Here is a 24,764-nt window from a genome sequence, read left to right on the forward strand (position 1 = left end):
GTAAGTTTGTTGAGTCTTTGTTTGGCAACATTATGAAAGGTTCTCCATTTTTTTGACTTGTAAAATAGGAACATAATTGGAAAATGCCATGGATACCCCCACTCTCAACTTAAACTGGTGACTGAACTAAGATTTGTTAAAGGCAATGGTATTGCTGTTGTGATTAGTTGTGTAGTTTTGGGTACCGGTAGTTAGGAGTACGGCAAACACCTTATTTCTTTGGTTCCTCAATATACATTTACCATATTACAATGTAGGCTGTGTGTTACAGCACTACTTTTGGTGTCCCCCTCAGGAATTGCTCTTGAGAAAATTTCATGTTATTGTCCCCTCCAAAGTGGATATCAGATTTTTGCCCCTGCATTTGACATATGATCCTCATAGGATTAGGCTTCATAATTACAGTGGTGCAGTAAATGTAATCTCAATTCAATACAATGTGCATATACTGTACATATAGCCAATATAGCTATTAAACCCATGTTCAGTGACTATAATCTGTGACGCAAGTGGCCTAATATGTTTGTGACGTTCCATGGAACCCACGGTATTGTTTAAAACTAGATCCTGATTGGCTTGCAGGTCATTCTACAGTGTCAATTATAAATGAAAACGTGCTTTTATATCAGTGTTACAGATTCACATTACCGAGCGTGTCTCAACCCGTACCGCGCTTTTGTCTGCCTAAAGGTATCTTCACGCACGACTGGATAGGCCTTTTGGATACGCTTGTCCATGGTAAGGATATGCGTCAAGCTATAGCCTACTTTTAATGTTTTAGTTCCGAACTCAAGTTACTCCAGTCAAGTGATTAAATCGTAAAAGTTAGTTGTTTTGACTGAGCAGTCCAATGGCCAATGCGGTTTTTGGACTATGAGATCCTCTGATATATACTATGATGAGCCAATAACATGCATAGATTATGCATTAGGCATTGCACAAGTCAGTGTCTAGGTCAGAATATAAAGTTGCTACTTCCGTCAACTCAAGTTACTCAAGTCAAGTGATTAATCGTAAGAGTTAGTTGTTTTGACCGTCAAAACAAATAACTTTGATGGAATATTCCAAATTACAATGGCAATTATGCATCACAAATTCACAATATTACTTGTATTTCAATGATTCATCCAGGCCCAAGACATAAAGCCGCCTGAAAGCTGTGTAGCAATCATTCCATTGCTGACCCATAGGATGGTAATCACATACATGATTGGCTTAATCTAGAATCATGGATACCTTTCATGTGAGTACTCACACACCAGATTTTTTTTTACATACCTCAGAAGGAAGATACCTCAATATCTGGAACCACTGTCTCATGTACAATTGTTAATGCTATCTCTGAAATGTCTAACAAAATGTTGACCTGATCATTTCAAGACCTTCTCATCACAAGTTGGAACTAGTGGTCAACATTGGGGCAATGCAGCCCAAAATAACAGGGGCCAATATTTTCATTGAGGTAAGCACTGCACTTCTGATGGGTTTAAAGATTGTATTACATTATCTAAAAGTGAGAAAGTAAACCACAGCTGTTATTCTTTTCACAGGGAAGGACAATCCCCATTATGCCATGAATGTTTCATTGCTGAACAACCATAGATATTTTTCCTCTAATTTGGCTCCCGTTCCTCCAACAGTGAGCAAGACCTGCCAGCAGAGCTCACTGGAGCAGGGAGACATCCCGTCATCATTTTGGCAACTGACAAAGTACACCTTTTTCCTTCTAAATAACACTATAGTAACATCTTCTGCACAAAGTGTCATTCCTAATAAGATTGGTGTTAAGTGAGAAAGAATCCTAAAGATGGTCCAATGGGCATGGTCTGAAGCCTCTCGTCATCTCAGTATGTTGAACCACCTGATTTCTTGCAGGCTTGAGATTCAGATCCTGCTGAACGATGTTAAGCAGTCGATTAACCACATGCAGGGGACGCTGAACACCATGCAGGGGCAGTGTATTGAGTTGCAGACTGCCATATCTAAGGTAGTGTCAGATGAGTCTCAGATACAGAAGAATAAGTCTATGATGGTATGGTGATAATGATTGAGATGGTGATTATAATAATGATGACTAGCGGTACCCCACCCTACGGGTGGTAAATCATTGGATCTGATTCATTAAATTCAATGCAATTCAATCGTAGAGGACTGCAACCATAGAAATACAATGTATTTACACTAATAATAAGCTATTGTCAACTTCCCGTCTATGGTTATCTTGCTCATTGCTCACTGTCAATTGCTGACTGTTACCCTATGTGTGCAACTATTATTGATTTCTCACAGAAATAAAAATTGTTTGCAAATGTACCTGGGGCCATGTAAATAATTGTTAGGCTACTCATTTTGAATCCACCGGTGGCAACTTGTGTGATCATAAAAGTCTGTGTGCGACTGGGCACAGTAAAATAATTTGGTTACTGACCTGCCCTACATCATTGAAGGCCCTTCAAGTCAGAAATAGGAAATTCTGACAATTCTGACTCACTAACTCATTATGGAATGATGATTTCAAGTTTCCCACTTGTGAAGTATGAGAATCAACCAGTTGGAAGCTCTACACTAATAACTTACATTCATTTTAACTCTGAGGTTCCAAGTTTCCGATGGCATGTGAATGCGTCAATAATTGCCATGGTAATTTTGAATGTTCAGTCAGTGAGCATTATAGGTAATTGTCCTACAAACTTACATCAAATGCTGTAGTAACAGTGCCATTCCAAACACAATAAATGTGAAAATTAACAAAGTTACAAAATATTGGTAAAGGGAAGAAAATCAGCTCAAAATTGTAGGAGGAAATGCCCATGCAGCAGGGAGGCTTACGGTATTATAATATATTGTAGATAATGTAAATACACAAATTATATTAATGTTTTCAGTACACACAAATGAATGTATATGCTAGGGATTGATCTACACTGAGTGAACAAAACATTAAGAAAACCTTCCTATTGCGTTTTAGGGAATGACTATATGCTCTATATCATACCTGCAGATCATCACAGCAGCCGAAGTTGCTGTGCAGAGGGAGGAGATCGTCCGAGCATCAGGCCTCATCCCGTCACAGAGGGAGGGAATCCTCCAAACAGCCAGTGTCCCTGCACAGAGGGAGGGAATCCTCCAAACAGCCAGTGTCCCTGCACAGAGGGAGGGAATCCTCCAAACAGCCAGTGTCCCTGCACAGAGGGAGGGGATTCTCTCAGCAGCTAGCATCACTGTGCAGAGGGAGGAGATCCTCCGATCATCAGGCCTCATCCCTGCACAGAGGGAGGAGATTCTCCAATCAGCCAGTGTCCCTGCACAGAGGGAGGGGTTTCTCCAAACAGCCAGTGTCCCTGCACAGAGGGAGGAGATTCTCCAATCAGCCAGTGTCCCTGCACAGAGGGAGGGGTTTCTCCAAACAGCCAGTGTCCCTGCACAGAGGGAGGGGTTTCTCCAAACAGCCAGTGTCCCTGCACAGAGGGAGGGGTTTCTCCAAACAGCCAGTGTCCCTGCACAGAGGGAGGGGATCCTTCCAGCAGCTTCTATCACTGCTCGGAAGAAGAAGATCCTCAGAGCATCACACCTCACCCCTGCACAAAGGGAGTTGATCCTCCTGATGGCCAGTGTCACTGCGCAGAGGAAAGGAATCTTCCCAAAGGCCAGCGTCCCTGCGCACAGGGAGTGGATCGTCCCAAAGGCTAGTGTCCCTGCAGAGAGGGAGGAGATCTTCCTCACAACCAGTGTCCCTGTGAAGAATGGAAATAATCATCCACAACCACCTCCCATCATCCCCATGGTAGCACCACTGTGGAAATGGGATGGTGGAGCGTGTACTCCACCTGTGGATTTCTATTCCAAGAGAAGAGGTCACTTACATTTACATTTAAGTCATTTAGCAGACGCTCTTATCCAGAGTGACTTACAAATTCACTTAACCTTACCTAATTTGTAAAGAAATTACCATTGTGATAGCGTGAGAATAAGTTGTGATAGATTAAATGTATGGCTCATGTGAGTATATAGCTGTAATACTTTCATGCATTTTCTACATACAACAGGTTTAGCTCCATTCTACTTTTACATTTTAGTCATTTAGCAGACGCTCTTATCCAGAGCGACTTACAGTAGTGAGTGTATACATTTACATACTCCGGTGAATCTCTCCAGGATTTCACATGGATTTTTTTGATATTAGCTGATAAATATGCTAGATTTTGCAGCGACAATTATGACATTTTGCATAGCAATATGCAATTGTTTTGTCCAATTTGTTGCAAAAATGCGCTGACAAGGGAAAAAACTGTGTTGACGTCTGGCTTGATTGAACCATATTATGCAGTAAATGTGCAGTGATTGGTCATCATTTACAATGCTTATTGCTTCTGCATTGCTTTACGTTACAGACAAGTATATATTATACACATTTTATTTTAGACATTAGAAAAACATTTTGGATTTCCTACATTTACTTACTGTACAGACAAGTATATTTTATACACATAAATATATATAATTATTTTATGTATTCCTTAGACAGAAGGAAATCTATTTAGATGCATTTTGAATTCCTAAATGTCAATATTTTTATTTTCTGTGTCACGTGTTTATGCCCATTTATGTACATCCTGTATACGTTACCCTTCCAATGAGCTTATCATATAAACTACAACGCGAAAAGTACGGTTCACTTCACTTTTAATCATGTTAGCACAGGTAACAGCCGTTTAGTCTTTCTTTAGTTTTTCATTCTTACTCTTCCCAATTCACTTAAACAATATTTCTTTATTTCCCATGGGCTTCACCAGAGTACCCCCTAGTGGCTGGAATACAAGTGTATTAAGCCCCTTACAACACCCCCCTGCAAAAACGAAATGTTGTCCCAAACATTTCACTGGCCTCAAAACTAACAGGATGCCTGTCCAGAACAGTCTTCTTGTTCAATCCCCTGTAATCAACACAAAGTCTTAAACTCCCATCCTTTTTCCGTACGCAGACCAAAGGTGATGCGTATGATGAAGTTGACTTCCTGATTAAGTTTTGTTCAGGAGCCCCTGAAGGTGGCTCTTCACCTCAGCATACAAGGGGCGTGGCACACCGTTGTATCTCTTTGCCACTGGTATGTTATCAGTCAATGTTATCTCTATTCTGAGATTTTCAATACACCCTATGTCCATGTCATCTTTGGCGAAAACAGCTCATTCCTCTCTGAGCATCCGTTTGACAAATTCTTGTTGTTCTTGGCTCAAGTGCTGAACCTCTACAGGTGGGTCCCGCCACTCTATTTGACCGTTGTCAGGGCCAGGTTCTGGTGGGGATCTGTCCTGAACCTGTGCTACAGTAACCTTTTCTCATCTGGGCACAGGAACCAGGTGACACGCTACTACTCTCTGTAATGTCCCTATCACTGTTTGTCTTGGTAAGGTAATGTCATGTTTGGTAGTATTCACTACTGCAATGTCAACTTTTCAAGGTGGCCGTTTATATGTTTTCACAACCTGACTTTGTAGGTCCAGGCCCCAGATCACTCTCACGTCTGGTTCAAATAACACAATTTCATCATTGAAGGGAGCCCCTCTTGGAATACAGGGATGAATCCATTTTGTTTGTCCACCTGGAATGACAACGTCACGTCTGCCTGCTGTAAGCAAGCATTCCTCCGTGTACTCTGAGTGCTGAAGCAGATTGAGTAGAGTCTTTGCCTTTTCCCTGTCCTAGCTTAAGTGCATTTCTATGCATCTTTACTGTATACATCAGCTCTGAGGGCTCCTTGTTACTTTTTGTTTGAACTATTTCTTCAATTACATTAAACCCAATGATTGGTTTCTCCAGTTTTTCCAGGTTTCTCCAATGAACACAACTTCAACTCTGAGATTCTCTCTACCTTTTCACTACAACACTGGATGGAACTAGATGTATCTGAGGTCACTCCCCGTTCCATGGTTGTGACCCCCAGGCGTTTCCTGATGGATGTGTGTTGCCCCTGATCCTCTACTGCCCAATGGCTATCACTGCCACATTTGTAGCAATGATGGCAAGTCTGTTGACCAGTCTCATAACAACTTTTGCATTGTCTTTTCTCCCTGTTGGTTGGACTTGGTTTTCTGTTGGAGCGATTCCTAACTGAACTGTCACCCTGGCCCTGCACTGACTGTACTAATGAGGCAACCTGACAGGTCAGTTGTTTGATTGCTTCATTGCTCGCATCAGTTTTACTCAGGAGAGGATTGTATTTCTTTTGTTTTTGGACTGTGGTCTGTGAGGGCTCTGCCTGTTCACATTTCTCTCCTCTATCCCCGTTATCCTCACTCTATTCTGTGTTCACTCGTGTGAGTGTGAACTTACGGGAAATCCTGGCCTTTTGCATGCATTCGCTTTCATTGCCCTGGGCAATTTGCATTTTCTCAAGCAACAGTTCATCACTGGTGTTAATATTCTGGAGATGCACTCTCATCTCTGCCCTGACATTATCATTTGTTAATCTTGTAACAATGGCCTGCAGGCATTGACTCTTAACTAACTGTGCCATATTTCAGTCCTGATTGGGCACGAGCTGAGGCTGATAACACTTTCTGTCTCAGGTCAAAGACTCGGACTAGGAATTCCAAGGCAGACTCCCGACTCTTGTGTTGCTTTAGTCAACTTGTGATACAGTTCAGTAGCATCCTTATCTGCATAATGTGTCCTCAAGAATTGCCTTAGTGTGTAGAGTGTCATGTCTGTTTTTCCCTCCAGATAACTCATCTTAAGCCCTGTGGCTCACAGCTCTGATTACTGCTTCTATGATTTCTAATTCATGGTAGCCTTTTCTCCGTCCATTTTCAATCTGATGTTCTAGGCTGCTGAAGCTGAGCTTATCTTTTTGATTCTGATCTCCGATCTGTCCATGAACTTTAAAGTCTTTATAACTGGACATACTCACTCCATTCTCTCTCTGTGGTGGGTGCCTTTCTGGAGCTGAGACCACTTCTCTGCTGGGCTGAGGAGACCCTCCCTCTTCTTTTCGTTCTGCCGCAGCTCCCGTCTCTCCGCTGGGTTCACTGTATGGAACGCCGTTTGGGTCTTTGAGTGTCAAAAAGATACACGTTAAATAACAATATGTAAACTATATGCAAATGTTGGCCAATCACTATATGAAAAACTTCTCATTCATCATCACCAACAAACGACTAAGTCATGTCAGACCTTGAAAACATGAGAGACCGCTTTTTAAGTTTTGCCAGCCAAGTGCAACCACCTTTACAACCCCCCCAGGAGGATCGGGTGGTTCAAAGGTAGGATTCATTCTGGTAGGTTAGGTATACCTGGCAAAAGCCAACATTAACCGGCACAACTACCTAGTAACGTTAGCTTGCTAATGATTGCAACAGCTACCGTGGGGTGCGCGAGTATGGGAGGCGTCGATTATGCTGAGTGTCATTATTGTAACTTATAACGTTTGCACATTTCAGATTTCAATCGTTCAGGAGACAGAATAATGCTGGAGTCCAAAGGCGGCAAACCGGGAGAAGCAGGTTGATAACTATGAGGGTTTGCCTGATCGCTGACCCTACCATCCGGCAGCTGAACAGGATAGGTACATTTTCCCTATATCCATGTAGTACATGAGGACACAGTGCTTGCTTTGTAAGTAAGCTAGGTGTGAATCTTGTGATTAAACAGACTTATTGTAGGTTCTTTTACTGATTTAAAGATCATGGACTATTTCCCTGTTTTATATTAGGATACGTTTTATTACACTTATTTTAAATATACATACTGTCTTTAAACCATAACAGGTTCAAATATGGTCTCAACTCTCTTGGGCTGCTTGAAGCATTGGGGAACCATAGGGCAGCTTCCGAGCACTTTTTGTGGACTCCATAAAGCCTTCCACTGCCAGGGACCTGTTTAAAGTAACCTATTCCATACCTGAATGCAACCGGCGGTGTTTGGAGAATGACACCATCTGCCACTGGTTCAACTGGCTGGCTGAGGTGCAAGGTAAAATAGTCAATTGTTCCAGTTTATCGGTAACTGCATATTATTCCATTTTGTGATTTAAATATGTACTTTAATGGTTTTACTGTGTACTCCTCAGATGGAGAATGTCCTCCTCTAACAGTGGCGCTGGTGTTGGAGGTTGCTACTGGGGCAACGGTGGTGCCACCCCTTGGGTTTGAGGACACCCCGACCATCGAATTCCTCCACACAGCGCGAGGGCGTCTCGCTGGGCAGCAGAAGAAAAAGTACCCAGAGGCAAACACATGTGCTGTGACACTAAGGCTCCCTCTTCATAGCACCTACAATGCCTTTAGGGAATTCATGACCTCCGGTATTGTGAATTCCCCACATTTCGGTGTTGCATAAAAACATTTTTACGATACATAATTGTATCCAGTAGCACTAAATTACAGTAGCAGTTGAGTGTTTGAAAATGTAACTGCACATCAACATTTAAGCATTTATCTAGTTACATCTCTATTGTTTGTACATTTACATTTTAGTCATTTAGCAGACGCTCTTATCCACAGCAACTTACAGTAGTGAATGCATACATTTCTTTCCCTGTACTGGTCCCCCGTGGGAATCGAACCCACAACCCTGGCGTTGCAAACACCATGCTCTACCAACTGAGCCACACAGGATCAGTACAGTGCATTCGGAACGTATTCAGACCCCTTGACTTTTTCCACATTTTATTACCTTACAGCCTTCTTCAAAAATGGATACAATCATTTTTTCACCTCATCAATCTACACTCCCCATAATGACAAAGCAAAAACAGGTTGACATTTTTGCAAATGTATAAATAAAAGGAAACATTACATTTATTACTTTTTACTCAGTACTTTACTGAAGCACCTTTGGCAGTGATTACACCATCGAGTCTTCTTGGGTATGACGCTACATTATTTATTTAATACCTTTTAGAATAAGGCTCTAATGTAACAAAATGTGGGAAAAGTCAAGGGGTCTGAATACTTTCCAAATGCACTGTATTTCCATATTGGAAGTTATTAACTTAATGCTCATTAATATTAAATTAAACAGTCCATATTGGCTGTTATTGTTTACTTAATGACCATTAATATTAAATGATACAGTCCATATTGGCTGTTATTGTTATCTTATGATCATTAATATTAAATTAAATCCCTTACTGCTGTCAGATTGGCCCTCTGCATTGCCAGGGAACCCGAGACGAACAACTGCAGAGGTGACTGCCGTTGTTCAGTCCTCAGCCCATGGTGGTTCCACTGACTGGCAAACACAGCAAGATCTCTGTTCACCCGTGGCAGGAACACAAAGTGCAGTGTCCACAGGTGCACCTCATTGTTGATGTCGATGATCTGCTCCGTCCAAGAAGGTGAACAGGTCATGGTAAACGTTGGAGACTCCATGCCAGACGTCCCCCACAGCCACTCTATCCTCTGGTTGTGAGTGCTCCTTCCTCTGAGGGCACTTCCCCTCTCACCACCCCTGAACTGCTCCATGAAGGCACAGATGCGGTTGTTTTCACCACCCGGTCACATCTCACCCGGGACGGTACTCCGTAGCTGGTGATGGCTGCTTCGAATGACTCCATGACTGTGGCAGTCCTGTTGTTGTCAGAGGCCTTCAGAAACACAACAAGTCTGCTGTAACCATCCACAGCACCATGGATAACAATCATCCACTTAAAAAACAAGATGCATTTGTTTTACAAAACCATTTTTTTCTCTTATAGTGACACCATTCTGTTTTTATTGATATCAGCTCTTCGATCCTCTCATCCAGCTGAGCATCTCACAACAGTGAGTAGGACCTGAAAAGCTGAAAATGACTAAATACAAAAATAACACAAAAAGATACATCAATCAGGAATGTGATCAAATCTAGAGTGGATGTAGAGAGCTCCCGCTTGTGTTACAATTGCTTTATTCAATTACGATAACTTACCTCATGCGCCGCTAGACCACAGAGTGCTACACATTGAGAACATCTGCCATTTGTCTGATGGTCATATGTAACGGTTGCCTTTAGAGAGAGCGGACCAAAACGCAGCGGAGTTAGTGTTCGTCATATTTAATTGAGAAAACGGACACTATACAATACAAAACAATAAACAGACAACCAAAACAGTCCTGTCACGTTAAACACAGTAACACGAACAGAAACAATTACCCACAAAACCCCAACGGAAAAACATGCACTTATGTGTGACTCCCAATCAACAGCAACGAACTTCAGCTGTGCCTGATTTGGGAGCCACACACAGCCCAAAACAAAGAAATACAAACACATAGAAACAGAACATAGAACGCCCACCCAATGTAACACCCTGGCCTAACCAAAATAAAGAACAAAAAACCCCTCTCTATGGCCAGGGCGTTACATCATATGACAATCTATGAGGAACTCAAGCTGCTCCTTGGTGATGTGATACCGCCTTCCCTCCAAAGGCGCTTGATAGGATACTGAAATAAAAAATACAATAGATAATAACAAAATACACTCCTAAAAACTTTAGGTTAAAAGACTATAAGATCACCATATAGAATTTAAAAACAGCATTATAGGCCAACCAAATGTTTTTTTCATTGATTGACTTGACACAGGAGACTTAACACAGGACATGTAAAATGATACAATCTCAGCCTTTGCCACACATGCTGTACAAAAGAAATGATACAATATAATATAATATAACAACTTGCCATTTTCGTAAGGTTCCCGTTGTTGGATGTCATTTGCCTCTTGTAGGAACTCCTCTGCAACAGCAATTAGATTGCTGGCCATCTCTTCATCAATCAAATGACCGCTTGTCCACCGAAGGCTCCACAACATGGTCTCTAGCCTGAAAAATAGACCGCAGACCCGATGGGTCCAGTGACATTTTATCTGTATGTAGTTAACAACCCCTAAAGTGTTCTCTTGTCTAAACTGTACCAACTCTGAGCCTCCGACCTATGAAGACAACCGTGCATTGACAGGCGATGCAGTTTTAACTAACGTACTTTAGCTACAAACTAGCTAAAAAAAAGTAGCTTCATTCAACATCGCTAGCTAACGTTACTGTACAGCAGTAACTAGTTAACGTTTTATAGATGCCATAATTAACGTTAGATTATGAACAATTCACTTTAGCTAGCTATCTTGAGTTGAGTTAAATATCAATGGCAGGCAGATCTAACGTTAGCTAGCTAACGCCGTTGGTAGTTAGGTAACGTTAGTGTTATATTATGTAGTTCCTTTTTTAGCAGCCGTTACACCACTCACTCTCAACACCGACGTTAGATAGCTAGCTAACATTAAGTTAACGTTACCTGGCTATTGATGGTTGAAGTCCATCTCTTCTGTCCGTGAGCAGCAGTCTGGTGGAATCAGAGATGGTACATATACAATTTTAGAGACATTGGGCTGCCCTTGTTAACTAGCTAGCTCATTTTACCTCTGAACAACAGAAGTTTTTATTCTATTTATTTATTTATAAAGAAAACATGTATACATTTTTATTATGTACACAACAAATACAAAAAAACTGAAATATACAAACAAGAGTACATGAACCTAACAGACAGGGGCATTACATATCAAGATTCATTTTCAATTTGTTAAATACTTTTATGGTGCGTATTGCTTTTTTGGTTTTAAATTTACTGATAATTTGAAAATAATATTTCAATTCTATCTTAAATAATGTGAAAAGGGGTTCGTTCTCTGCCCACTTCATTTTATGGATAAAGAATCTTCCATGAAAGATAAACAAATGAACAATAAAAGTTAAATCAGGGTCCATATAATTTGGTTAAAAAAAAACATAATATCAGAGTCTTTCAAATTAACATTAATAGTTGTTTCTTTTAAAATAAAATATTCTAACTCACACCAAAATCTTCTGACATAAGAGCAGTCCCAAAATAAATGGTCAAGAGTCTCTAATCATAAAATACACATTTGTTATCAATAGCTATTTTGAATCTATGTATAATAAAGGTCTTTACAGGGTAGATTCTATGAATGAGTTTGTATGATACTTCTTTCACCTTATTAGATATACAATATTTACCAGATAACAACAAAACTTTGTTCCAGTTCACTTGTCCTAGGGCTGCAGTCCAGTACATTTTAGCAGAGGGAATAGTAACATATTCACATAGTTTCCTTATATACATGTTATTACATTATTAGTTTAAAATGCCAATTCCTTCTAATTGTATTGAGGCTACAAAATCCTCAACAGTTGCACTTGGAGTATTGTTATATTCTCCTAAAAGAAGAATAGCACCTTTAGGGACAGCTCTAACAACAATTTGATACTCCTCAGGAGTGAATGTAACATTGTGTGTTCTAATACATTCTGGATAATCATATAGTTGTCCATCATTGTTCAGTAATTGTTTAACCCAAATAATGTTATTGTCAAACCAGTTCTGGAAAAACCAAGACTTGTTTTTGTATTTTATGTCTTTATTATTCCAGATTGTATACCTATTAGGGGAAAAATGGTGTTTGTACATGAGGTTCCAAGTTAGAAGTACTTGTTTATGAAAGTTTGCAAGCTTAATAGGGATTTTACCCACATCAAAGTTGCATTTGAGTAAGAATTCTAGACCACCAATTTGTTGGAATATTACATTTGGGATGATATTCCAGATGCAATCCTTATTTCTTAAATAGTTTTGCATCCATTTAATTTTAAATATTATATTAGAGGTTTTAAAATCCAGAGCACTCACCTTGGGTGCTGCATATTACCGCTTTTCTTAAATAATGTGGTTTATTCCTCTATATGAAGTTAAATAATTTCGTATCAACCATTTTAGTTACTGACAGAGGAACATCCAAGGCAAGGAAACTAATCTGGACAGACCTTCAGATTTTGATAAAAGTACACGTCCAGATAAAGAAAGATCTCTTAATAACCAGGAGTTAAATCTCTTTCCAATTTCCTCTACAATAGGAGAGAAATTGAAGTTGGCCCTTTCTTTCTGATCTTTGCTAACTGTAATACCAAGATATGTGATCATATCTTTTACAGGGATATTACATACTGAGTTTAAGTCACATCTTTTCAACGCAAATAATTCACATTTCCTAATATTCAGAGATAAACCTGATACATGTGTGAAGGCATTAAACACTCAATAGCTTTCTTGACTTTCTTATGATCTTTCCAAAAAAATTGTGGCGTCGTCAGCCAGTTGTGAACATTTTATCTCTTTGTCTTGTATCTGAATACCCCTAAAACTCTCCTTATTTATATGAAGTGCCATAACTTGTTTGACCAATAAAAATAAGAAAGGAGAAATTGGGCATCCTCGTTTAATTCCACGTCTAATGTCGAATCTTTTTGTAAAGTGTCTTAATTACATTTTGAAAATATTGACCAAAACCAAAAATAATGTTCAACTGTATCAAATGCCTTGTAAAAGTCTACAAATAAAATAAAGCTATCTTCCATAATGTGCTCAATGTAGTCTATCAAGTCCAATACTAGTCGAATATTATTACATATATGTCTGCCCTTCATAAAATCAGAATGGGTATCGTCAATGATTTGGTCAAGACCTTTTTTAAGTATTTCTGCAAAGATGGATGCAAGTATCTTTCCATCATTGTTCATTAATGTGATTGGTCTCCAATTTTCTAACATCATAGAATCTTTGTTTGGTTTGGGTATTACAGAAATTAGGCCCTGTGTCATAGAAACAGACCTCTAAATCAATTGCCTACTTAAAAACATGAAATATAAATTCACTAATATCCTCCTGAAAATATTTATGGAATTCACTGATAATGCCATCATTCCCTGGAGATTTGTTCTCTTTTAACTTGCTGATACATTTTTTTATTTCATTAATAGAAAGAATTTCATCACAAGACTTCTGGAAGTCTTCATCTATGAATTTTGCACAGTCTTTGACAGAGTCTAGAAAGGCAGATATGTCACTAGTAGGACAGGCATTACTGGTATAAAGGTTACCATAGAAATCCGAAACATATTTTGAAATATCTTCTTTCTTTCTAAATTGTAAAAGTATTTTGTATTTTTTTCACCTTCCTCCAAGCATCTCCTTCTTGATCTTATAAATGCCCCTTTTGCTCTCTCTTCATTCATTCGGTCCATTTCTAGTTGTAAAGAGAATAACTGGCCCTTTCCTTCTTCATCAAGGTCCTCCATAGAGATTAGAGAAAGTATTTCCTTAACAAGTTTATCTTCCCTCAATCTTTTAAGTTCAGCAATTTCTTTACCTCTCTTCATGGCTTTTTGTCTTATTTTATACTTCATTAATTCCCAATATTTCCCATAAGACTTAAATAGTTGGGCTTTCCTCCAATTGTCTTGTATAATATCTTTGGCATCCATCTTGAAATTATCATCTTCCAACAAAGATAAGAATATAACTTTATGATCAGTAAGAATTGATGGTTCAATTGATACCTTGACTACAGAATTATCTAATGAATTAGAAATGAACCAGAAGTCAATTCTTGACTGTCTGGACATGTCCTTGTTACTCCAAGTGAATTCCTTTTTATCAGGATATTTAGATCTCCAAATATCGACTAATCCAAGACCAAGACATAGGTTATTAAACTCAGGATTAACTATGCAGGATCTGTTAGGAGGGGATATCTGTCAATCATCACATTAGATACAGCATTAAAATCTCCACCTAAAATAATTTTGATATCCTGAAATACACCTAATTTCTTCTTCAAATTCTTGAAATAATATCCTGTTGTTTGGTTTGTTGTTGGATACATACATATTCCCTAATAAAAACATTTCACTGTAAAAATATACTGTTAAAATTAACCAACATCCAGAGTGGTGAGTCTTACTACTGATGACCTTCCCTTTAAATGCACCTCTTAAAACTGCTACACCTGCAGAGTGGTTGTTGCCATTTGATAACCAGATATCGTTACCCCATTGATTTTTCCAAAATGATAGATCGGAAGAACAAGCATGAGTCTCTTGTAAAAAGTAAAAGTCTGCATTAAACCGTTTGCAATACAGGAAAATAGCCTTACGCTTGAGTAAATGAAGAATACCCCTGACATTAATTGAACAAAGAGATAAAGACATAAACTTCAACCAACAACCTTGTTATGCTAATATAAGCTTTTCCCAAGGATATGTAACTCAAAAGGATTTCCATCCCATTATTAACCTCTCCAAAAAAAGTAATAATAATATTGGTCATAAAATTACCAAAGTATTGTTACTCCCACAAGGGGGAGACATTGTGTAGACTTTACAATAAGCAGTTATTCACCTATAGTTAGTGTTTAGTTTACCAGTTCTCAGGTCAGCCTTTTCTCATTCAAGTGTTTGTGTACATTTTTATAATAAAAGGCTTTTTTTCACCTGGTAATCAGTTTTTTGGCCTGACAGTTCTGCCCGAGTTAGACTCTGGCTCTCACTCAAATGTTCTGATTTGGCCACATTTCTTTCCCATCGATGATCACTCTTGCACCGATAAAAAAAAATGCAGTTTTCCCTGCCTTTCGAGCTGCAGCCACCATCGGCCACAGTTTCTCTCTTGTCACTTTGTCTGCTGAGGTCAGATCCTCCGTGAACCTCAATTTTTGTTTGATGAGGAATTCACAATTCTTTGCTCGCCTCCAAAGAACAACCCGTGTAGATATGTTGGTGAACCGGATGATGGTTGTCCTTGGTCTCTTGTCTTGATCCTTAAGTCTTCCCAAACGATGGACGATGTCTACATTTTCCTGCGGCGGAGCTTGCAGAAAGCCTCGTGCTCTATGTCCATCATTTTTAGGCAAGTGTTTACTTCCCAGGCCTGCAGTATGAAACAGGAAGTCCCATTAGTGTAATTTCACAACAGATCTATCCTGCTGTGCTAACTCGTTGTTGAAAGGCTAGTAAAGAGCTCACTAACTTGTAGTATGTCTCTAACTATCATTCTCTTACCAGCCGAGCGAGGTCGTTTCCCTCCTCCAGGGTTTCCTTCCACACCCTTCAAATAAAACACAGAGCAATTCAACTTTCCTGGTTTCTGATTTTTCTGTAGTTTATTTTACCCAAACCTGGAGTGCTGCTGGTGGCAGGGAATGGCAGTGAAGGTGAGTGCTGACGTGGTGCTCACCTCTCCCTAAGGGATTTTTTGCCCTGAGACACCAGCCAGTTGCTCATGTGCTCCGTGGTGACATGGGGCGGGACCTGGCCTTGACTCTGGAGCAGCAGATAATGGACCATGACCTTCTTCTGCAAGATGAGGTAAGGTGTGAGACCATGCCACGAAATACCATATCATGTGCTTTCAGAAGGGCCTCTCGCAACATTTCACAACTACTCATGCCTGATAATTTGCAAGTGATATTAAGAACTCTTATGACCAACTTCTATAAACTGTCTTGAAATACAACTCTCTTTCTGTTGTTTATGTTTTTGTGGGATGAATCTTACCTGTTTATTGTAATATGTTTCCTCCCAGCAGGCCTGCAGAGTCTGAAAATAAAGGCTGCTTCTACAGAATTCCTTTGAAGATAATGAAAATAATTATGCTTTTTTATGCACATTATGCACAGGCATTTACACTACGCTAAAATTTATTTCTCCTAAGATTACCTTTGTGGGACCATAAGTGAACTCCGGAATGCACCAAACCCTATCCATGGAAAGATGGGGAAGAAATGCAGCGCTATAGATATACGGGATGCTCTAGAGATAACAGAAATGACTTAAAGTTGCAAATGATCAATGACTGTGTTGTCGTCCAATATGCTGCACTTAGAATTGAGTTGTAGGCGATGTTTGGTGCAAAATAGAATGTTTACATTCTATTGCCATGGAGAAATGGAATGTGTAGAACCTGTATAATTGGGTATGCTTCTATGTCTTTATTTCATGAAAGATGAAGCTCTTTATTATGTCATAATGTGTATATGAGGACAGTCCCACAGTTGTGTCAAATTGTCTTTTGAGTGGTGGACCATTCTTGATACACACGGGAGGGAGACTTTGAAGCGTAAAAAAAACAGCAGCGTTGCAGTTCTTGACACAAACTGGTACCCCTGGCACCTACTACCATGCCCCGTTGAACGGCATGTAAATATTTTGTCTTGCCCATTCACCCTCTGAATGGCACACATTCACAATCCATGTCTCAATTATCTCAAGCCTTACAATATTTTTTTAAAGCTTTCTCCTCCTCTTTATCTATACTTATTTAAGTGGATTTAACTAGTGACATCCATAAGGGATTATAGCGTTAACCTGGATTCATCTGGTCAGCATATGTCTTGGAAAGAGCAGGTGTTCTTAATGTTTTATACACTCAGTGTAACTCATTGGCACTGACATAAGTTATTTTCAACCATTAACTGGGGCCTTGTTGAGGCCTTATCTAAGTAAGTAATTGCTGATTGACAATAAAGTATTATTTTGATGTATGGAAAAAATATGGTATGCAATTCCTATGTAGAGAAGGTTCTCTCTGGTAGTTGTTCAATATGACTTCAACTTTTACAGGGCTTTTTATTTTTATTTTTTATTAACAAATATCATGAAACAAAAGAGGAATAGTCACATGCAAACAAGCATACTAACAAACTATTTACATTGCCCGGAATCCTAAACAAACCAATCATATTCATTAATAATACAAGTTTTAATTGCCTTTTTGTTTTTACATTTACATTTTACATTTTAGTCATTTAGCAGACGCTCTTATCCAGAGCGACTTACAGTAGTGAATGCATACATTTCATACAATTTCATACATTTATTTATTTTTTTCCTGTGCTGGCCCCCCGTGGGAATCGAACCCACAACCCTGGTGTTGCAAACACCATGCTCTACCAACTGAGCTACAGGGAAGCATTCTAGTCAGAGTGCTGCCATATTGTTTAAACTCATTTATAAAGTTAAAAAGTTAGGTTTTGAATTAGACCATTTGTGAATATGAAATTTACCTAGTATTATTAGCAGTTGAATTAAATATACTACATATTTATGTCAGAATTTCTGAAATAAAGCATTATATCAAAACCAGTAAATAGTACAACCGGTCCTATTTTTTTGTAACAAAATGCTGTATGCCAATCCAAAACATTCTGCTATAAATACAGGTAAAAAACAAATGCAAAATGGTCTCCTTCTCCATTCCACAGAAATCAGTTATATTCAGCTTGTCACGCCCTGACCATAGAGAGCCCTCGGGGTTCTCTATGGTGTTTTAGGTCAGGGCGTGACTAGGGGGATTTCTAGGTATTATATATTTATGTTGGTGTGTGTGTATGGTTCCCAATTGGAGGCAGCTGATAATCGTTACCTCTAATTGGGGATCATACTTAGTGTGTCCTTTTTCCCACATGCGATGTGGGATATAGTTTTGTGTGAGTGCCTATGTGCGCTACGTGTTTCATGATCGTCATAGCTTTGTTGTTTTTGGAAGTTTCACTATTATTAAAATGTGGAACTCTACTCACACTGTGCCTTGGTCTAATTATTCATACGAGGTCGTGACAGCTTGACTCTTTCCCAAACATATTTCACAGGATAAATTCTATGTAACATTTTAAATGAAACTTCCTTTACTTTGTTACTGATACAATATTTGTTAGCAATTTTCCATGCTTTCCGCCATTGTATATTACCATAGATATCTGCCCAAAAGAATCTTGCTGAGGGAATTGTAGTATCACAAACAATATTCCTGATCTGTTTCTTACATCATTTATCTTTGATGTTAATATTGCCAATGAATATATTTATGTAAATCTATGTTATTTACATCAACCACAGAGGAATTTAAGAGACAACCCCCCCCCCACCCCCCCCCCCCCCTTGGAATCGCATCAAAAACAATTGCATATTCTTTCGGGGTTATTGGAATCTAAACCAACAACAGAGTCAAATAAATACTTAGGGAAGACATTCCAAATACTGTTCTTGTCACAGTATCCAACGAAGGTGGCGCCCCTCCTACGTCGGGCGGCGCTCGGCGGTCGTCGTCCCCGGCCTATTAGCTCTCACCGATCTATGTTTCTGTGTCTTTTGGTTTTGTCTGTCTATCCCGCACCTGTCTGTCATTAGTGGGGGGTTATTTAGTGTGTATTTTCAGTTTGGGTTCTCGTGCGGTATTGTTTATTGTCCACTCAGGACAGTTGTGTGTTTGGCCTGTTTCGCTGGCCTGTGTACGAGTTATTGCCGGGATGCGTCCCGTGCGCTTTTCTTCGTGTTTTCTTTTGGGAATGTGTTTCCCGGGCGGACCTATTTAAGCGCCCTGTGCCTTTCGGCTATTGTGTTTTGTTTACCGTGGCATTAAAACACTGTTGCTCCGGGCCTCTGTCTCCTGCGCCTGATTCCGCATCTCCACTGGTCCTAGAATTCCGTGACAGTTCTGGTCCTTAACATACTTCAGAATCCAATTTCTTTTAAAAGTATTATTTAGAGTATTGAAATCTAAAACCTCAATAACTCCTTGTTCTTGGGTATTAGTGAAAATATCTTATCGTAGATAGTGAGGCTTGTTCCTCCAAATACAATTATAAAAAATCTTATCTAAGTCCTTTACAATTTTAGGGGGTAAGTCAATGTCACGTTCTGACCAGTATGAGGGATATTTTGTTAGTGTAGGCTGGTCAGGACGTGGCAGAGGGTATTTGGTTTATGTGGTTCGGGGTGTGTGTATTATGTAGAGGGTAGTTGATTTATGTATTCCGGGGTTTTTTGGTCACTGCTCTGTTAGACTATGTTCCTTCTAGTTAGTCTGTTTCTATGTTTAGTTAATTGGGGTGTGGACTCTCAATTGAAGGCAGGTGTTGTCTAGTTGCCTTTGATTGAGAGTCCTATATATTAGGGTGTGTTTGTATTTGTATTTGCGGGAGGTTGTCACTTGAATTGCTGTCTTGTGCCGTCAAGTCTGTCTTCGGCGTCCATCGTTTTGTTTTGTTTGTAGCTGCGCCTTGGTCCATTCCTGACGACCGCCGTTACAGAACCTCCCACCAAATCCGGACCAAGCAGCGAAGGAAGGAGCAAAAGGTGGACGTTGAGGAGAAAAGGGAATTTGAGTGTGACCAACGGGAGAAATGGACATGGGAAAAGATTATGGCCGGAGAGGGCCCATGGAAAAAATGGAGCGAAGACCGGGAACGCTACAGGGGAACACGACTGGCTATTAAACCGGAGAGGCAGCCCCAATATTTTTTTTTTGGGGGGGCACACAGGTAGTTTGGCAGGGCCAGGATTGAGCCGCAAGCCAAATCCCCGTGCTTATTGGGGGCAGCCTAGTATTAGTCAGGTCCCGTGCGTTGGAGTGAGGTGCACGGCGTTGAGGCCTAGAATTCACAGGCCGGTGTGCGCAGTACCTGCGCCCCGCATTTGTCTGGGGAAAGCGGGCATCCAGCCAGGAAGGGTGGAGCCAGTACTGTGCTCGAGACCGCCAGTGCGCCTTCACGGTCCAATATATCCTGTTCCCGCTCCACGCACTAGCCCTAAGGTGTGTGTTTCAAAGCTGGCATATCCAGTACCAGCACCACGCACTAGGCTTCCAGTGCGTCAGCCCAGTCCAGTCCAGTACGTCCTGTTCCCGCTCCACGCACTAGCCCTAAGGTGTGTGTTTCCAGGCTGGCATATCCAGTACCAGCACCACGCATCAGGCTTCCAGTGCGTCAGCCCAGTCCAGTACGTCCTGTTCCCGCTCCACGCACTAGCCCTAAGGTGCGTGTCTCCAGTATGGTACCTCCATTACCAGCACCACGCACCAGGCTTCAGTGCGTCAGCCCAGTCCAGCACGTCCTGTCCATGTTCCTCGTACTAGCCATGTGGTGCGTGTCCTTAGTCTGGCACGTCCTAAGCCAGCCCCACGCACCAGGCCTTCCGGCAACAGTGCCTCGTCCAGGCCTTCCGGCAACAGTGCCTCGTCCAGAACTTCCGGCAACAGTGCCTCGTCCAGAACTTCCGGCAACAGTGCCTCGTCCAGAACTTCCGGCAACAGTGCCTCGTCCAGAGCTTCCGGCGACAGTGCCCCGGAGAGAGACGGCCCACTGTTCGGAACCAGGTGAGACGGCCCACTGTTCAGAGCCGAGTGAGTCTGGCTACAGTCCAGAACCAAGTGAGTCTTCCTACAGTCCAGAGCTCCTAGAGTCTTCCTACAGTCCAGAGCTCCTAGAGTCTTCCTACAGTCCAGAGCTCCTAGAGTCTTCCTACAGTCCAGAGCTCCTAGAGTCTTCCTACAGTCCAGAGCTCCTAGAGTCTTCCTACAGTCCAGAGCTCCTAGAGTCTTCCTACAGTCCAGAGCTCCTAGAGTCACCCTACAGTCCGGGGTCGACCGAGAGGGACATCACTGTAAAGACAGTTTATGAGGGGAGTGAGCCAGGGGTGGAGTGGGGTCTGCATCCGGCTCCTGAGCCACCTCCTGAGGGGGGAGTATTGGGGTTGGGGGGGGGGGGGGGGGGGGTGTTGCAGGAGCACCGTCGGTGGCCACCCTCCCTTCCCTCCCATGTACTTTTGGGGATTTGTTAGTGTTTTGGGGGTTATTTGTTGTTGTTGTTTTTTTTGTGTGTGAGGTGCATCCGGAGTCTGCACCTTTGCAGACCCCGGATGTCACATTCTGACCAGTATGAGGGTTATTTCGTTAGTGTAGGCTGGTCAGGACGTGGCAGAGGGTATTTGGTTTATGTGGTTCGGGGTGTGTGTATTATGTAGAGGGTAGTTGATTTATGTATTCCGGGGTTTTTTGGTCACTGCTCTGTTAGTCTATGTTCTTTCTAGTTAGTCTGTTTCTATGTTTAGTTAATTGGGGTGTGGACTCTCAATTGAAGGCAGGTGTTGTCTAGTTGCCTTTGATTGAGAGTCCTATATATTAGGGTGTGTTTGTATTTGTATTTGTGGGAGGTTGTCACTTGAATTGCTGTCTTGTGCCTTCAAGTCCGTCTTCGTCGTCCATCGTTTTGTTTTGTTTGTAGTAGTGTTTTCATTAAAGTTAATTATGAGCACTCAACCCGCTGCGCCTTGGTCCATTCCTGACGACCGCCGTTACAGTCAAGTGATAACGAGACATAAACCGATCTGGATAACCCTTCAGCTTTGGATAACAAAACCCGACCGTATAACGAAATATCTCTCATCATCCAGAGGTTGAATTTCTTCTTTGTTTTCTCAATAATGGGGTTAAAGTTCAATTCACTCCTTTGTTTTTCATACTTGGATATAGCAACTTCAAGATAAGTAACCTTATCTTTAATTGGGATACCATATACTTCCTGTAAAACACAATCCTTGAGTGGAAATAAGACTGACTTATTGATATTAATTTTCAAACCCGAAACTAGGGAAAAGTCTTCAGTACAGGAAACTGCTTTAGAAACCTCATTCCTGTCTCTTAAAAATATGGTGGTATCATCAGCCAGTTGACATAGTTTAAATTCCTTGCCAAGTGCTGAAACACCTTAAATTCCCTTTCTTGATATGAAAGGCCATAATTTGAGTAACCAATAAAAATACAAATGGACTAATTGGGCAGCCCTGCCTAATGCCACGGCCAATATCAAATCTTTGGGATGTCCCGCGAGCTAATTTTACAGAGCTAGTCCAACCACTATATAAAGTTTGGACTGCTTTCAAAAAAGTCACCAAACCCCAAAAAACGTATTGCTTTGAACATAAACTCGTGTTCTACATTGTCAAAAGCTTTATAAAAATCAACAAACATAAGAAAACTATCATCAAGGATGAGGTCATTATAGTCAATCATATCTAAGATCAACCTGATGTTATTACTAATTGTTCTTCATCAATTATATGATGCAAGCCTTGTTTCAACCTCTTAGCAAATAGAAGGGCAAATAATTTCCCATCATTATTCAACAGGCTAATGGGTCTCCAGTTGTCTATATAAAGAGTATCCTTATTAGGTTTGGGAATCAAAGTAATTACACCTTGCTTTAAGGAAGCCGGTAACTCCCCCTTTTCTATTGATTCTTGAAACATAGCAAGAATGAAAGGAATCAATTTATCATTGAATGCTTTATAAAACTCGCTTATTAAACCATCATTTCCAGGGGACCTATTGTCCTTAAGGCTTTTAATACAGTCTTTAATCTCAATTTCAGATAACTCATCATCACAAAAATCCCTGAAATCATTATCTATCTTCTTAGCAATGTTTGCTACATTGTCTAAGAAAAGATCCATATTGGAAGTTGGCTGGGCTGATGTATACAGATTCTGATAAAACTGGGCAACATGCTGAGAGATTTATTTTGGATTTTCATTGGGAGTATTATTAATCATTATATTACATATGGAAGTCTTTTCGCCTGCCCTTTTTTCTAAATTAAAGAAATATTTTGTATTTTTCTCTCCCTCTTCCATCCATTTTCATCTTGATCTTAACTGCATTTGCAATGGTGATCAGGCTCTGATCAGGCCCTACACCCAAACAAGGGCACTGCGTTCATCCACCTCTGGCCTGCTGGCCCCCCTACCTCTGTGGAAGCACAGTTCCCGCTCAGCCCAGTCAAAACTGTTCGCTGCTCTGGCACCCCAATGGTGGAACAAGCTCCCTCACGACGCCAGGACAGCGGAGTCAATCACCACCTTCCGTAGACACCTGAATCCCCACCTCTTTAAGGAATACCTGGGATAAAATATATAGATGTACTTTGTAAAGTGGTTGTTCCACTGGATATCATAAGGTGAATGCACCAATTTGTAAGTCGATCTGGATAAGAGCGTCTGCTAAATGACGTAAATGTAAATGTAAAAGGAAGATACCTCAATATCTGGAAGCATTGTCTCATGTACAATTGTTAATGCTATCTCTGAAATGTCTAACAAAATGTTGACCTGATCATTTCATCAAGACCTTCTCATCACAAGCTGGAACTAGTGGTCAAAATTGGGACAATGCAGCCCAAAATAACAGGGGCCAATATTTTCATGGCGGTAAGCACTACACTTCTGATGGGTTTAAAGATTGTATTACATTATCTAAAAGTGCGAAAGTAAACCCCAGCTGTTATTCTTTTCACAGGGAAGGACAATCCCCATTATGCCATGAATGTTTCATTGCTGAACAACCGTAGATATTTTTCCTTTAATTTGGCTCCCGTTCCTCCAACAGTGAGCAAGACCTGCCAGCAGAGCTCACTGGAGCAGGGAGACATCCCGTCATCCTTTTGGCGCCTGACAAAGTATACTTTTTTTCTTCTAAATACCACTATAGTAACATCTTCTGCACAAAGTGACATTCCTAATAAGATTGGTGTTAAGTGAGAAAGAATACTAAAGATGGTCCAATGGGTATGGTCTGAAACCTCTTGTCATCTCAGTATGTTGAACCACCTGATTTCTTGCAGGCTTGAGATTCAGATCCTGCTGAACGATGTTAAGCAGTCGATTAACCACATGCAGGGGACGCTGAACACCATGCAGCGGCAGTGTATTGAGTTGCAGACTGCCATATCTAAGGTAGTGTCAGATGAGTCTCAGATACAGAAGAATAAGTCTATGATGGTATGGTGATAATGATTGAGATGGTGATTATAATATTGATGACTAGCGGTACCCCACCCTACAGGCGGTAAATCATTGGATCTGATTTATTCAATTCAATGCAATTCAATCGTAGAGGACTGCAACCATAGAAATACAATGTATTTATACTAATAATAAGCTATTGTCAACTTCCCGTCTATGGTTATCTTGCTCATTTCTCACTGTCAATTGCTGACTGTTACCCTATGTGTGCAACTATTATTGATTTCTCACAGAAAAATAATTTGTTTGCGAATGTACCTGGGGCCATGTAAATAATTGTTAGGCTACTCATTTTGAA

At 40.6% G+C, this 24,764-nt stretch overlaps 2 long non-coding RNA genes across 2 annotated transcripts; both read right to left on the bottom strand.

Annotated features, from left to right (window-relative positions):
- Positions 1-10,016: 10,016 nt before the first annotated feature.
- On the bottom strand, positions 10,017-11,412 carry LOC145864448 (uncharacterized). The gene is made up of 3 exons (XR_014382991.1): positions 11,274-11,412; positions 10,665-10,804; positions 10,017-10,424 (listed from the first exon to the last, which is right to left on the bottom strand). It is a non-coding gene; the product is annotated as an uncharacterized LOC145864448 (long non-coding RNA).
- A 4,574-nt stretch (positions 11,413-15,986) lies between these two features.
- On the bottom strand, positions 15,987-17,547 carry LOC145864421 (uncharacterized). Its single transcript, XR_014382974.1, has 3 exons — positions 16,550-17,547; positions 16,388-16,459; positions 15,987-16,186 (listed from the first exon to the last, which is right to left on the bottom strand). It is a non-coding gene; the product is annotated as an uncharacterized LOC145864421 (long non-coding RNA).
- Positions 17,548-24,764: the final 7,217 nt, after the last annotated feature.

The sequence above is a fragment of the Salmo salar genome, chromosome 27, assembly GCF_965601325.2.
Source record: "Salmo salar chromosome 27, fSalSal1, whole genome shotgun sequence".
NCBI lineage: Eukaryota > Metazoa > Chordata > Actinopteri > Salmoniformes > Salmonidae > Salmo > Salmo salar.